This window comes from Phocoena sinus, chromosome 2 (genome assembly GCF_008692025.1).
Source record: "Phocoena sinus isolate mPhoSin1 chromosome 2, mPhoSin1.pri, whole genome shotgun sequence".
In the NCBI taxonomy this organism is placed as follows: Eukaryota; Metazoa; Chordata; class Mammalia; order Artiodactyla; family Phocoenidae; genus Phocoena; species Phocoena sinus.
This window is the reverse complement of record NC_045764.1, coordinates 15,715,032-15,728,606: the sequence shown is the minus strand read 5'-3', so window position 1 is coordinate 15,728,606 and position 13,575 is coordinate 15,715,032. Positions and strand designations below refer to the sequence as shown.

General features: G+C 35.6%; 1 protein-coding gene across 1 annotated transcript in view; it reads left to right on the top strand.

Moving 5' to 3' along the window:
- The window catches only part of MALRD1 (MAM and LDL receptor class A domain containing 1), a 592,374-nt gene that overhangs the window by 204,442 nt on the left and 374,357 nt on the right, over positions 1-13,575 (top strand).

Below are 13,575 nucleotides of genomic sequence, written 5' to 3'. Positions count from 1 at the left end.
CTGGGCTGACTTTTTCACCCTGGTTTTCTGAGCTCCCTTTTGTTCTATTAAAATGGTTCCAGTTTTACCATCATTTTATTTAAACGTCTGCAGCCAGGATGCCCAAAGTAATAGAGTAGTAGATATTCATACTGCTTTGTTTTGATCACATTTGACAGTTGGCAAGTAATTTTTGAAATTTCAGGATACAAAATTTCCTTGGGCTGCTTCTGACGTAAAAAAGCACAGGGTAATTTCAGAAAGTTTCTGTGGCTCATGTAAATAAGCCATACTTCATTAATAAACTATATTTCTGTAAGGAAAAAGGCAGACTAGAATCTCACTTCTATGTGGTAAAAGTATAAACAGAAACATGGCAGCATATAAGCAAAGGAATATAATCGGCTTTTAACTTGTCTCTGACCCTCACCCTCTGCCTCCAATAGACTGCAAATTCCTTGAGGAATTTCAAGGACTGTGATTCCCATTTATTGCATTATTTCTAAGGCTCATTATGTATTAAGTCCCAGTAATTATTTGTTGAGTGAGTTAGTTGATGATTAGGATCAATATATTTTTGCTTTAGAATTAAAGGCTACAAGGCATAAAATTAAATATATTTTAAATAGGAATACTTAATAATCAGATAATGATTAATGGATGTGCTCTACATGACAAAATCCTGGAGAAGGGGGCAGTTCCTAAGCTTCTATCTTCTCTAGTTTTCCTCTCCCCTTCTCTCTAGGTCCTTTCTTCAGCCAAGGAAGGTCTGACATTTTTTACTTTGTGAAACAGTTCTTACTTATCATTTATTCTACTCTATGGCTTATAGTAGAACTCCAAGCTCAGTTTGTCCAAATTATGGGTTGTTGTTTTTTTTTTATATTTAAAGGGGAGATTTTCCATTTAGAAAATGCTTTTCTCTCTCAGGTATCTGGCTCTAGAGATTTAAAGCCAGGTTTTTAGACTACTGTGTCTGAAACAGTTTTCAAGACCAGTTTTGAAAATCAAAAAGCTCAACACCACGTCTTTCTTTCTCTTTACTTTCTATGATTCCGCTTCACCCCAGGTAAAGATCGCTTCTGGCTTGCGTTGGTAAGGAATATTCATAAGCAAGTGCAAAAGAAAAAAAAATCACATTACTATATTTCAAAATATTCTCTCACTTCATACACCTAATGAGGAAATAAAGCATCTAGAAGAGTCATGGCGGGGTAGGAATATGTAGGGAAGTTTTCATGGTGCAGATGAGTCTTCAGTAAGGTCTCAGCTTTTACCATTTCATTTCCATGATGAAAAACAAGTAAAGTCATAGTCTAAGCCACGATCTATTGTTTTGTGTTCACACCTTAATGGACTATTCTTTGTACCTGAGGATCTAAAGTGCACTCTGGGTCTAAATTAAGGGTTGCATCTTTATTTTTTACTTGTTTGTTTGTGGGAGAGTAACACCATTCCATACAGCTGGTGCATTCAGCATTTGTATATGAATTAGAAATAGTCATCTCTTCTTCTAGGGCTTCTTCTGTGTGGCCATGGTCTTAACACGGGGCATGGTGAGTGGATTCTCCCTTCATCCCGCTCAGCAGGGACCAACTAAGGGCACCTGGCATGATTTTTTTTCCTAGAATTGGAATCTAAATATTTATTTAGAAATAAATATTGTTCTCAACTACAACCAGAGAAAAAATAAAGTAAAATCCCTTCAATGTAAATATCATCAGTTGCAATTTGCATGTTCTTTTGAGATTGGAGTTGGATGAAATTTCTGTTTCCTCTAACTTATGCAGTGAGAGGGAATATTTAATAGAAAATTTCTTTTCTTGGTATTTTGGGAAAAGCACCCTAATCTAGTTAAACAACAACAACAACACACGCACACACACCACAGAAGAAAAATGAGTTTATATCCATTCATGCTCCAGGAACTACTAGGAAACTTGGCAAAAACATTAGTCTCACTCAGCTGAGAATTGTTTAAAAAAATTATTTGCTTATCATTGAATCAAGGTATTTGGATTACCTAGCATCTGAGCTTTGTAGCTAATTCAAATTTAAATATGTTTAGAACATTGAAGATTTGGAAGTGTTGTGTAATGATTCCTCACGGTTTGTAATTTCATAAGATCTCAGAATCCTGTACTCTGACCTCCATAATCAGTTCAATAAGCCAAGGCAGTTTTGTTTGCTGTACGCGGGCCTCTCACTGTTGTGGCCTCTCCCGTTGCGGGGTACGGGCTCCGGACGCGCAGGCTCAGCGGCCATTGCTCACGGGCCCAGCCGCTCCGCGGCATGTGGGATCCTCCCGTACCGGACCGGGGCACGAACCCGTGTCCCCTGCATCGGCAGGCGAACTCTCAACCACTGCGCCACCAGGGAAGCCCCAAGGCAGTTTTACATTAGTACGCAAATTGGTAAATTAGCTTGTAGCTAAATACCATAAATTTTATGATCATTTTTTACTCATAGGAAAGCCTTTTTTTCACCCAACTTCCTTTTCACAGCTGGAAGCCAAGGAGAGCAACATTTTGAGCCCTTGGCCCTCAAATCCATTTTATTTGACTGCAGTAAATGCCCATCTATTGGTTAAATAAGGTTTAATATTAAGATCTTTTAGGAGTCTTAAATCATTCCCTCAAGCAAGATTAAGCTCTTCCTATTTATTGTTCATATGGAAGTATACCTAGTAGAGTACGTATGCATATTCTGGGTCTGTAGTTTCTAACTGTGCTCACAGAAGCTTTAGGGAAGTTTCTTAAAGTGTGGATCAAGTACCTCCGAAAATGTTTGTGGTTTATTGATATTTAAATATGTAAGCATTTAAAAGCAGATTCTGACACTTGAACCAGAATCTTGGGAATAGAGCTGGGGCTCTGTATTTTTAGTGTAACTCCTAGGTGGTTCTAGAACCTCATTCTTAGGGGCCCTCCATAACAGAAAGTGGGGAGGGTATTGCTAAAAGACAGAGGGTGGCTTTCTTATCAACTAATTCCAGTTTTGATCAGAGCAGACTCATTTTCCTCTAAATCCAGTGACTAATTAAAAAAAAAAAGTACAAAATATTTCAGGAAAAAACAATAAACAAACAATATTCTAAGATGATTTTTCTTAAAAATAAAATTTGTGTGTTATAAAGTAACATATAATTGAGAAATCATTTGGGAGAAAACTCCACCCTGTGTTAATCTAAAAGGCATGTGGGCTTCTCTGGTGGCGCAGTGGTTGAGAACCCGCCTGCCAGTGCAGGGGACACGGATTCAAGCCCTGGTCTGGGAAGATCCCACATGCGGCCGAGCAACTAGGCCCGTGCGCCACAACTACTGAGCCTGTGCTCTAGAGCCTGCGAGCCACAACTACTGAGCCCGTGTGCCACAACTACTGAAGCCAACGCGCCTAGGGCCCGTGCTCTGCAACAAGAGAAGCCACCGCAACGAGAAGCCCGTGCACCGCAACGAAGAGTAGGCCCTGCTCGCCACAACTAGGGAAAGCCTGTGCGCAGCAATGAAGACCCAACACAGCCAAAAATAAATAAATAAATACATTAAAAATAAATAAATAAAAGATATGTAACTCAAGACACCCTCTATGCTGCCTCTTTGATTGTAAAACACCCAGCCATTTCTTTCAAATCTTTTTGCCTATGTGTTCTCTTCTCTACCTCTAAAAAATGATCTCAGTCTTTCTTTTGGATCAAAACCAAGCATACCAATTTTATTATCATCTGGAAAAAACAGATATTTTTAAATATTTTGCATTTTTAGGTTTGCTTACAGATTTTTGAGAAACTATTTGAACATGAGCCATCTCATTCAAAATGCAGACTAGATAGAACACAATTTTGTGCTGCTTGCTTATGAAGTAGAAGTACTTTTTCTTAGATTTTTCTTTTCATTTCACAACACCGATCATTGTCTTTCAGGTGGAAATGAGTTATAGTCCCCACTGCTGCACATGCACCTACATTCCTATCTACATTATGCATTTGTACAGGCTTGACATCATTATAAACTAAAAGCCACATAAATAATGCAAGTTGTTTCTGTGACATAACTGTGCATATCATAATGTATCTAAGTGCTAGATATAAATGTGGATAAAGCTTCAGTAAAACTGAAAATATTTTAATGTTTTCTGCTCTGCAACAGTAACAATTTTCAAAGCTTTAGTCTCAGACATTAAATGCCAGAATTACTGCTTTCTCAGAGCCTTCTCTGGTAAGCCAACTTTTAATAGGCCAATTTAGATGCCTTAACACTCTCCCAATATAATTTCTAAAAGATCCAGTTTTATAATGGTTAAATACCAGGCTTTAGAAACAGTTTTGCTAAAATAAAAATAAAAATACAGGCAAAATAAAAATTAACCGTAGTAATTTTCTCTTAAGTGTTTTAATACTGGTGGGAAATAGCGTTTCCGGCAGTGTTTTCACAGGACTGAATATAAAGCATAATTGCACCTCTAAAACACAGGAAAAATTGCTTTTATTTTAGACTGACCTTGAGTTAAGCACCTATTCTTTATTTTTGCATACATATCAGTAATTTGTTTTAAATCACTTTAATTTTATTTCAGTGTATTTTAGCTTGATAATAATTTTAAAAATTAACTACAATGACTTGAAGACATGGAATTTAAGAGAAATCTCTGCTGAAAATACTTGTAAACCGTACCTAAAATAATATATATACAGAGGTTAGGTAATATATATTTGCTGTACATGGTAAGGTTTTAAGAATATATTCATAATACAGTGTATGATTTATGTTATGTTACCAAAGATCACTGTTTAATAATAACTTTTATATCGTGGTTACAATTGCATTCAGAAATTAAAAATTCTTTTTCATTATATAATTTTTTTTTTTTTTTTTGCGGTACGCAGGCCTCTCACTGTTGTGGCCTCTCCCGTTGCGGAGCACAGGCTCCGGACGCGCAGGCTCAGCGGCCATGGCTCACGGGCCCAGCCGCTCCGCGTCATATGGTATCTTCCCGGACCGGGGCACGAACCCGGGTCCCCTGCATCTGCAGGCGGACTCCCAACCACTGTGCCACCAGGGAAGCCCTCATTATATAATTTTTGAATGTGCCTTCCCTTTAACCACGTTAAGATGAAGTAAATTTATTTGCATTCCAACTCCTGCACAAAATTGTTATAGTTATACAAAATGTGGAGGAAAAAATATGTTTTCTCAACTAAGTAAAGATAAATTAGGTTTAATTCTTATATTAAGACAAGGACTTGAAAATATGAACATACTATATCACATATGAACTATTTATGTATATATATATATATGATATATATATGTGATATATATATATCACATATGAACCAACATCAATATGATCTAATGACATTTGTATATGCAGATACACCAAATACTCAGATCCTTATGGTCTGGTGGAGAAGTAGCCTTGACTAGGCACACAATTAATTCTTACATTAGTCATGTATTTCCTGAGCATCTGGTCTGTGAGAATAGTAAGCTTAATCAGACATGAAACCAGCATACACATGAATAGATGTGTAATGCCCAGCAGAAAGAGAGGCCCACGGTGGACGCTCAGGTCTGTGGGTCTATCTTGGTTGTGTCTCTGTATTGAATAATACCTGAAAAGACTCTCCAACTGAATTTTAGTGGCTAATATAAATGAACTAAAATAATACTATGGGTAAAGACCGTTTACTTATTATTCTAAGAATTTGACATTTTTATTGTTACAAAGATACTTTTTTTCCACAAATGAAGAAATGTATTTTTACTGTAGGAAAATATTTAAATATAGATAAGAAAGGGAAGTAATGTTAACAACTATAATCTTGCCACTATGATAAAAGCACTATGCATATATACATATATATTTAGCAAAAAAAGGTTCTATCAACCACATTTTTAATATGCTTTTAATTTTATTTACAATCTATAAGCAATTATTTACCAATACTTTTTTTTTAATGGGGCAGTAGTTTTCCATTAACAGGATGTACCATAATTCACTAATTTAATTCCTCACTCTTCGATTTCTGAGTTCCTTTTGATTATACACAGATTTAATCAATCTGCACTGAACACTATACGGCTTTACACACATTGTAGATTATATCCTGAGAGTACAGAGTAGAATTTTTATATTTGTTGTTATTTATACGTTAAAACATTTGATTTATATTTTGTGTTACTTTGCAAAATGTACCGTTTTTGAAAGCAGTGTATGATGGTGTCTGTTTTTCTGTATGCTCGCCAAACACTTGAATGTTTAATTTTTTTTTGTATTTTCCCATTTAATAGGTTAAAGTAGCAGCTAATTGTATTTTTTCATTTCTTTATTACAAAGAGAGGGTAACCTCTTTTTTTTCTTTGTACCTTGTCCAAGTTTATTTCTGTGGGTGTGTTTCCTGTTTGTGCTCTTTCCTTGGTTTTCAGTTTGCAGTGCTTGTTTTTTTCTTACTGATTTATAAGATCTTTTAAAGCAATGAGGTGATTTTTTTATCTGTTACGAATGTGGTAGAGACTTTCCCCAATTTTTTATTGTGCTTTTGTTACTGTTTATCATATTTTTGACATCTTACAATTCTTAGGATGTACATAGTTATGTCTCCCAACTGTGTGAAGGGGTTTTGTTGACATGAACTAGAGAGAAACAGTATTTCTATAAAGTAAAGACCTTGTATGTCTTTCCTGGACCACAAGCTCAGGAGGGCAGAGGTAATGCCATTTTGCTTATCATTGATGATGAGTGATTGCCTCTTTAGGGTACCAGAGAAGAATTTTCTGCTATGTTGTAACACATTCCACCCACAATACACTATGAATTACTATCAAGCATAAGGGGAAGAGGATGTTTCTCTAAAAGGGAATAGAAAAATTCTCAAAAATAAAGGAAAAAATGCAAACCAGTTATCACTCTAGAGAAAGTAACAGTAACTTGCTTCTGATGTCGGCATCATATCTTTGATGGCAGTGCAAAGCAGTGTGAAAAAGTACTATGTGCAGAATATGTCTAGAAAATAACATTATAAATCCCCAAAGCAACGTCATTATATTAAGGTTTAAGGGCACTGAGTATTGATATCAAAATTAACTCAAATGAGAACCTTGACCAGAAGTTGATGGTGGTAGTGGAGAGCATATTTTGCTGTGATCAAGATGCCAGGAAGGAAATAGTATCATTTAAACTTCAGAATATTTGTTAAGAAAACTGTATTTGCAAGTGGAGGATACAAGTGGTTGAGATGTAATGAGAGAACGTTTTTCTGTTTAGAGTTGTAATTTATTTCAGTAATATTCTTCATGGCTATTGTTACTTTCCAAATACTTAACATTAATTCCATCAATTGAGTTTTCTGCATATATCCATCTGGGTTTATTTTCCTTTTTCTACTAGGTTGTAAGTCTCATTAGAATCCAGTCATCTTAGTATTTTCCCTTTTCCTAAATACAAGCAATAAGTAAAGTGCTTTTGTGCTTGCTTTGACAGCACATATACTGAAAAAAAAGTGAAGTGCTTTGAAGATGCTTCTTTTGAGTTTATAAAATGGCTTCCTGTTTAGCTAAATTCATCTCTTACTGTAATCTGTATTTGAACTTCTTAGGTAATTTTATTCTAAAGGAAACATTTCTTCACCTGAACCTGCTTGATTTAGTTCTACTTTCAATTTGACATTTTGAACTTTATTGTAAACATAATTAACTTAGTTTAATGTTTTCAATCACAAAGGATTACCATAAAAGTGGGTTTTTAAATTTCTGTCTATTTAAAAGAAATTTACTGGATTGAATTTAAACTTTATGTTTTGAGATATTAAAATAAATGGAACAAGAGTTACCAAGGTCTACATAAGGCTTTAGAATTAAAAAATTTATTTTTTTATTGTCTCTATTGTCTCCTACATTTGTTGTGTGTTCATTCAATAGACACAGAGATACAAGTAAGGGAAGACAGTGCATTTTCTTTATGGTGTGAAGGTTTTTGCTTAAATGTGATGCCTGTGTGTGCATATTGAAAAAGATATTTATTTGCAAGGTGCTATGACTTTAAGGTAGCCACTCAAATATCTCTGACATTAAGAACATCAATTGTTCCTGAGAGTTTATACGATACTTAAATTCTACCGTAAACTATGAGCAAAGGTAGTTTTTATTTAATAATCCTATCTGGCACAGACTTCCTCCAAAGAATTATTTACATTGAGGTTACAAAGTCTATCTTTTAGAAATTGCAGACATAATGAAATTCAAGACATAGTTCCTTAATCTCATGGTTTGAGTAAAACTCAGTAAATTTGCCGTTTGGAACTAATTTTCTTCAAGTTCTTCGTAACATTACTATCCAAGAAGTGTAGTTTTGCCTGAGTTATCAGGTGGAGCAGCTCAACTAAAAATAGTTTATTAAAAATAGTTTACAAAAATGTTTGTTTTATTTTTGTTCTGTACTAATGGCCAAATAACCAAAAGATGAAAGGTTGAGATATGACATAAGAATATATAATAACTATTATCTTTTCATGCCCAAATAAATGAATATCTCTTCATAGATTGACTCCACAGTGCTTATTTTAAAAGTATCTACAAAAATACTTTAAATATATTTATTAAAAAACATGCATAGTTTTATACATAATAGGTACTAATGCCAACATGCTCACCAATTCGTCGATAATGTATTGGCTAATGGAAGGATGTTATATGAGTTCAATTATATCTTCTTTAAATCATTTTTTCTCCGGAAACTTCAGGTGATTTATTTATGATTAATAAACTTTAAATTGAATTAAAAATTATATCTAATTTATACTTAAAATCTACCTTTGATTTGCCTATTTCAAAGAATAATACCCAAACAGTTAAGTGGAGGCTGTTAATGAAAAGGGGAAAATGCCAAGTTTATAAATTTATAAATTCTGATATTTAATAGGCCTGTGTTCCCCAGCATGTCCTCTTTGACTACACAAAACTAACGGGGAGGTCTGACAAATGAGCAGTGGTAGCTTTCATATAGTGAAGCATCTTAGAAATGAAAGCAGTACTAATTGAGTGTTTATTATGTGATGGGCATTAGGCGGATGCCTTTCATACATAATCCACATTAAGTCCTCCCAGTGAACTTTGCAGGCTTGTATAATTATCCCTGTTTTAGATGTCAGCAAACCAAGGTTTAAAGATGTTAAACAGCTTGCCTTTGTGCACACTATTTAGTAAGCTTGGGAGCTGGAACCTTTGAATCCAAATCACAGATGCTCAAATCTGTGCTCTTAAACACTATCCCACATCTTGGGAATATCTCCTGCTTAAAAACCAAACATTTTTAAGATTTCTGACTTGATTTTTTTTAAACATCTTTATTGGAATATAATTGCTTTACAATGTTGTATTAGTTTCTGCTGTATAACAAAGTGAATGTATGTATACCTATATCCCCATATCCCCTCCCTCTTGCACCTCCCTCCCACCCTCCCTATCCCACCCCTCTAGGTGGTTCTGACCTGATTTGATTGCAGTTTTATGCCACAGGAGCTGGAGAAACAGAAAACTGGGACTCTATAAATAATTCTGAAGAAAAAGGAAGGGAAGATAGGTGAAGTGTTAGTGGTGGTAACCTGGAGAGAAAACAATAATAAGAAATGTCCAGTGCCCAAATCCATTCTTGCCTCCTTTTATTCTTAATGTACAAAACACAAATTTTGTTGGTGTAAGGCAATCTTATTCTGCTTTGCTGGGGATTGTTTTAGTCCAGAGGTTCTCAAGCACGCATCAGAATCACCTGGAGAGCTTATTAAAACACAGGAATCTTGGGCTCACTCCAGAATTTCTGATTAAGTAGGTCTGAGGTCGACCCTAATATTACATTTTTAAGTTCCCAGGTGACGCTGGTGCTGCTGGTCTGGCAGCCACACTTTGAAGGCCCATTTCTTTAGTCGAGCTCTGGTTCTCAAGATTGGCAGCACATTGGACTTACCTGGAGACACTGTTAAATATACCAGTAACCCAAAACATAACCTCCGGGGATTATTTTTTTTTGCCCTGGTACTCATACATGAATGGCTCCAAAAATGCGTTTCGAACTTTGCTTATTTTTTTACCTTTATCAACTTTCTGTCATATTGAGAAAGGTAGACTGTCAAGAGTGTGTGTATGTTCCCTGTGACTGTAAGAAATCATTGATGCCAAAGGCTAATACAATCACGTTGGCTTCGCATTTTCTTGAGGCTCTGAATTATTTTACTGTTTATACTTCCCTGTTCATATTGACTCACAGAAAGAATGAAACTTTTAATCTAATATTAGTGATTCTATAAAACTTACAGAATGCATTTTGTGATCCAGTTTTACATGTGGCTCCATTTAGTGTCTGAATCCTTATTTTCTTTTGTTCTTACCTCATATATATATATGAGGTAAGAACAAAATATATATATTTGTGTATGTGTATCTTTTAGTTTATGATGTTATACCATATCACGTATTTTTGTAAATAGCAGTACATTTTGAGAACAAGGTGAGAGTTAGCAATAATAATAAAAATTAAGTTAAGGAAGTGTAAGTAATATTAATGATCTCACTAAAATGCACTAGTTCTGTGAACTTTTTTTTTTTTTTTTTTTTTTTTTTTTGCGGTACACGGGCCTCTCACTGTTGTGGCCTCTCCCGTTGCGGAGCACAGGCTCCGGGCGCACAGGCTCAGCGGCCATGGCTCACGGGCCCAGCCGCTCCGCGGCATGTGAGATCTTCCCCGACCGGGGCACGAACCTGTGTCCCCTGCATCGGCAGGTGGACTCTCAACCACTGCGCCACCAGGGAAGCCCTGAACTTTGTTTTAATTGGAATAATTTATTATTGACATAACTATTTTCATTTTTATAAAGTAATTCCATTTTCCTCATTATTATTATTCAGCATAAAATAATTAGAGTTCTTAAAATTCTATAATCATAAGATTAAAAGAACAAGTATATATACATGATGTTTTCTATAGACAACTAAAAATATTTAGATATTTCATTTGTGGCCTAACAGTACAAATAATACATTCTGGGATAATGTTTGGGTCAGATTCCAGATTTTAAAAACTGTATCATCATTGTTTTTTTTTCAAATTTGTCTCTATATATCTAGTCAAATTTTTATGACTGTAATGACATCATACACAGCTTCATAAATGTGTAAACTATATTCATAACATCATTTATATTCCCTAAGAGGTGTTACTTCTGAAGACACATTGTAATGCAATTTAAGAGATATTTTTGCATACCAGTTATGAGAAATACTTTATGCAAGTAATAGAAGGAGATGCAAGGATTTTAAAATCTAGGAGATAAGAGAAATTTTAAAAATTAAATATCATTTAAAACAGAATACAAGGATCATAAAGAAGGTACAGTGTTATTTGGGTGCAGAGGATGGAGGGTTGATAGTACACAAAGAAAAAAAGTGTTACAAGAAGTAATTTTTGAGCTGGCTTTAAAGAGCTGCACAGAAATTCACCAGGAAGAGATAAAGTAGCAGTTATACCCATCACGGAGCTGTAATAAATGTCAGTTTTCTCTTTGTCATTAACTTTTGTCAATTTGATTAATATGTGTCTTCATGTGTTCCTCCTTCGGTTTATCCTGCCTGGGACTCTCTGCGCTTCCTGGATTTGAGTGAGTGTTTCCTTTCCCATGTAGGGAAGTTTTCAGTTTCTTATCTCCTCAAATATTTTCTCAGACCCTTTTTCTCTCTCTCATCCTTCTGGGACCTCTATAATGTGAATGTCAGTGAGTTTAATGTTGTTCCAGAGGTTTCTTAGACTGTTCTCATTTCTTTTTTCTTTTTTTTTACATCTTTATTGGAGTATAATTGCTTTACAATGGTGTGTTAGTTTCTGCTTTATAACAAAGTGAATCAGTTAGACATATACATATATCCCCATATCTCTTCCCTCTTGTGTCTCCCTCCCTCCCACCCTTCCTATTCCACCCCTCTAGGTGGTCACAAAGCACCGAGCTGATCTCCCTGTGCTATGCGGCTGCTTCCCACTAGCTATCTATTTTACGTTTGGTAGTGTATATATGACCATGCCACTCTCTCACTTTGTCACAGCTTACCCTTCCCCCTCCCCATATCCTCAAGTCCATTCTCTAGTAGGTCTGTGTCTTTATTCCCGTCTTACCCCTAGGTTCTTCATGACATTTTTTTTTCTTAGATTCCATATATATGTGTTAGCATACAGTATTTGTCTTTCTCTTTCTGACTTACTTCACTCTGTATGACAGACTCTAGGTCCATCCACCTCACTACAAATAACTCAATTTTGTTTCTTTTTATGGCTGAGTAATATTCCATTGTATATATGTGCCACATCTTCTTTATCCATTCATCTGATGATGGACACTTAGGTTGCTTCCATCTCCTGGCTATTGTAAATAGAGCTGCAATGAACATTTTGGGACATGACTCTTTTTGAATTATGGTTTTCTCAGGGTATATGCCCAGTAGTGGGATTGCTGGGCCATATGGTAGTTCTATTTGTAGTTTTTTAAGGAACCTCCATACTGTTCTCCATTGTGGCTGTACCAATTCACATTCCCACCAGCAGTGCAAAAGTGTTCTCTTTTCTCCACACCCTCTCCAGCATTTATTGTTTCTAGATTTTTTGATGGTGGCCATTCTGACTGGTGTGAGATGATATCTCATTGTAGTTTTGATTTGCATTTCTCTAATGATTAATGATGCTGAGCATTCTTTCATGTGTTTGTTGGCAATCTGTATATCTTCTTTGGCGAAATGTCTGTTTAGGTCTTCTGCCCATTTTTGGATTGGGTTTTTTGTTTTTTTGTTATTGAGCTGCATGAGCTACAGTAATCGAGACAATATGGTACTGGCACAAAAACAGAAATATAGATCAGTGGAACAGGATAGAAAGCCCAGAGGTAAACCCATGCACGTATGGTCACCTTTTCTTTGATAAAGGAGGCAGGAATGTACAGTGGAGAAAGGGCAGCCTCTTCGATAAGTAGTGCTGGGAAAACTGGACAGCTACATGTAAAAGTATGAGATTAGAACACTCCCTAACACCATACACAAAAATAAGCTCAAAATGGATTAAAGACCTAAATGTAAGGCCAGAAACTATCAAATTCTTAGAGGAAAACATAGGCAGAACACTCTGTGACATAATTCACAGCAAGATCCTTTTTGACCCACCTCCTAGAGAAATGGAAATAAAAACAAAAATAAACAAATCGGACCTAATGAAACTTAAAAGCTTTTGCACAGCAAGGGAAACCATAAACAAGACCAAAAGACAGTCCTCAGAATGGGAGAAAATATTTGCAGATGAAGCAACTGACAAGGGATTAATCTCCAAAATTTACAAGCAGCTCATGTCCTCATTTCTTTACATTTTCCTTTCTTTATTCTGTTCTGCAGCAGTGATTTCCACCGTCTGTCTTCCAGCTCACTTGTTCTTTATTCTGACTCATTTATTCTGCTGTTGATTCCTTCTAGTGTATTTTTCTTTTCAGTTATTGTATTGTTCATCTCTGTTATTTAAAGCTTTTATCTCTTTATTAAACATTTTTTGTATCCTCTCGGTCTGAGCCTCCATTCAGTT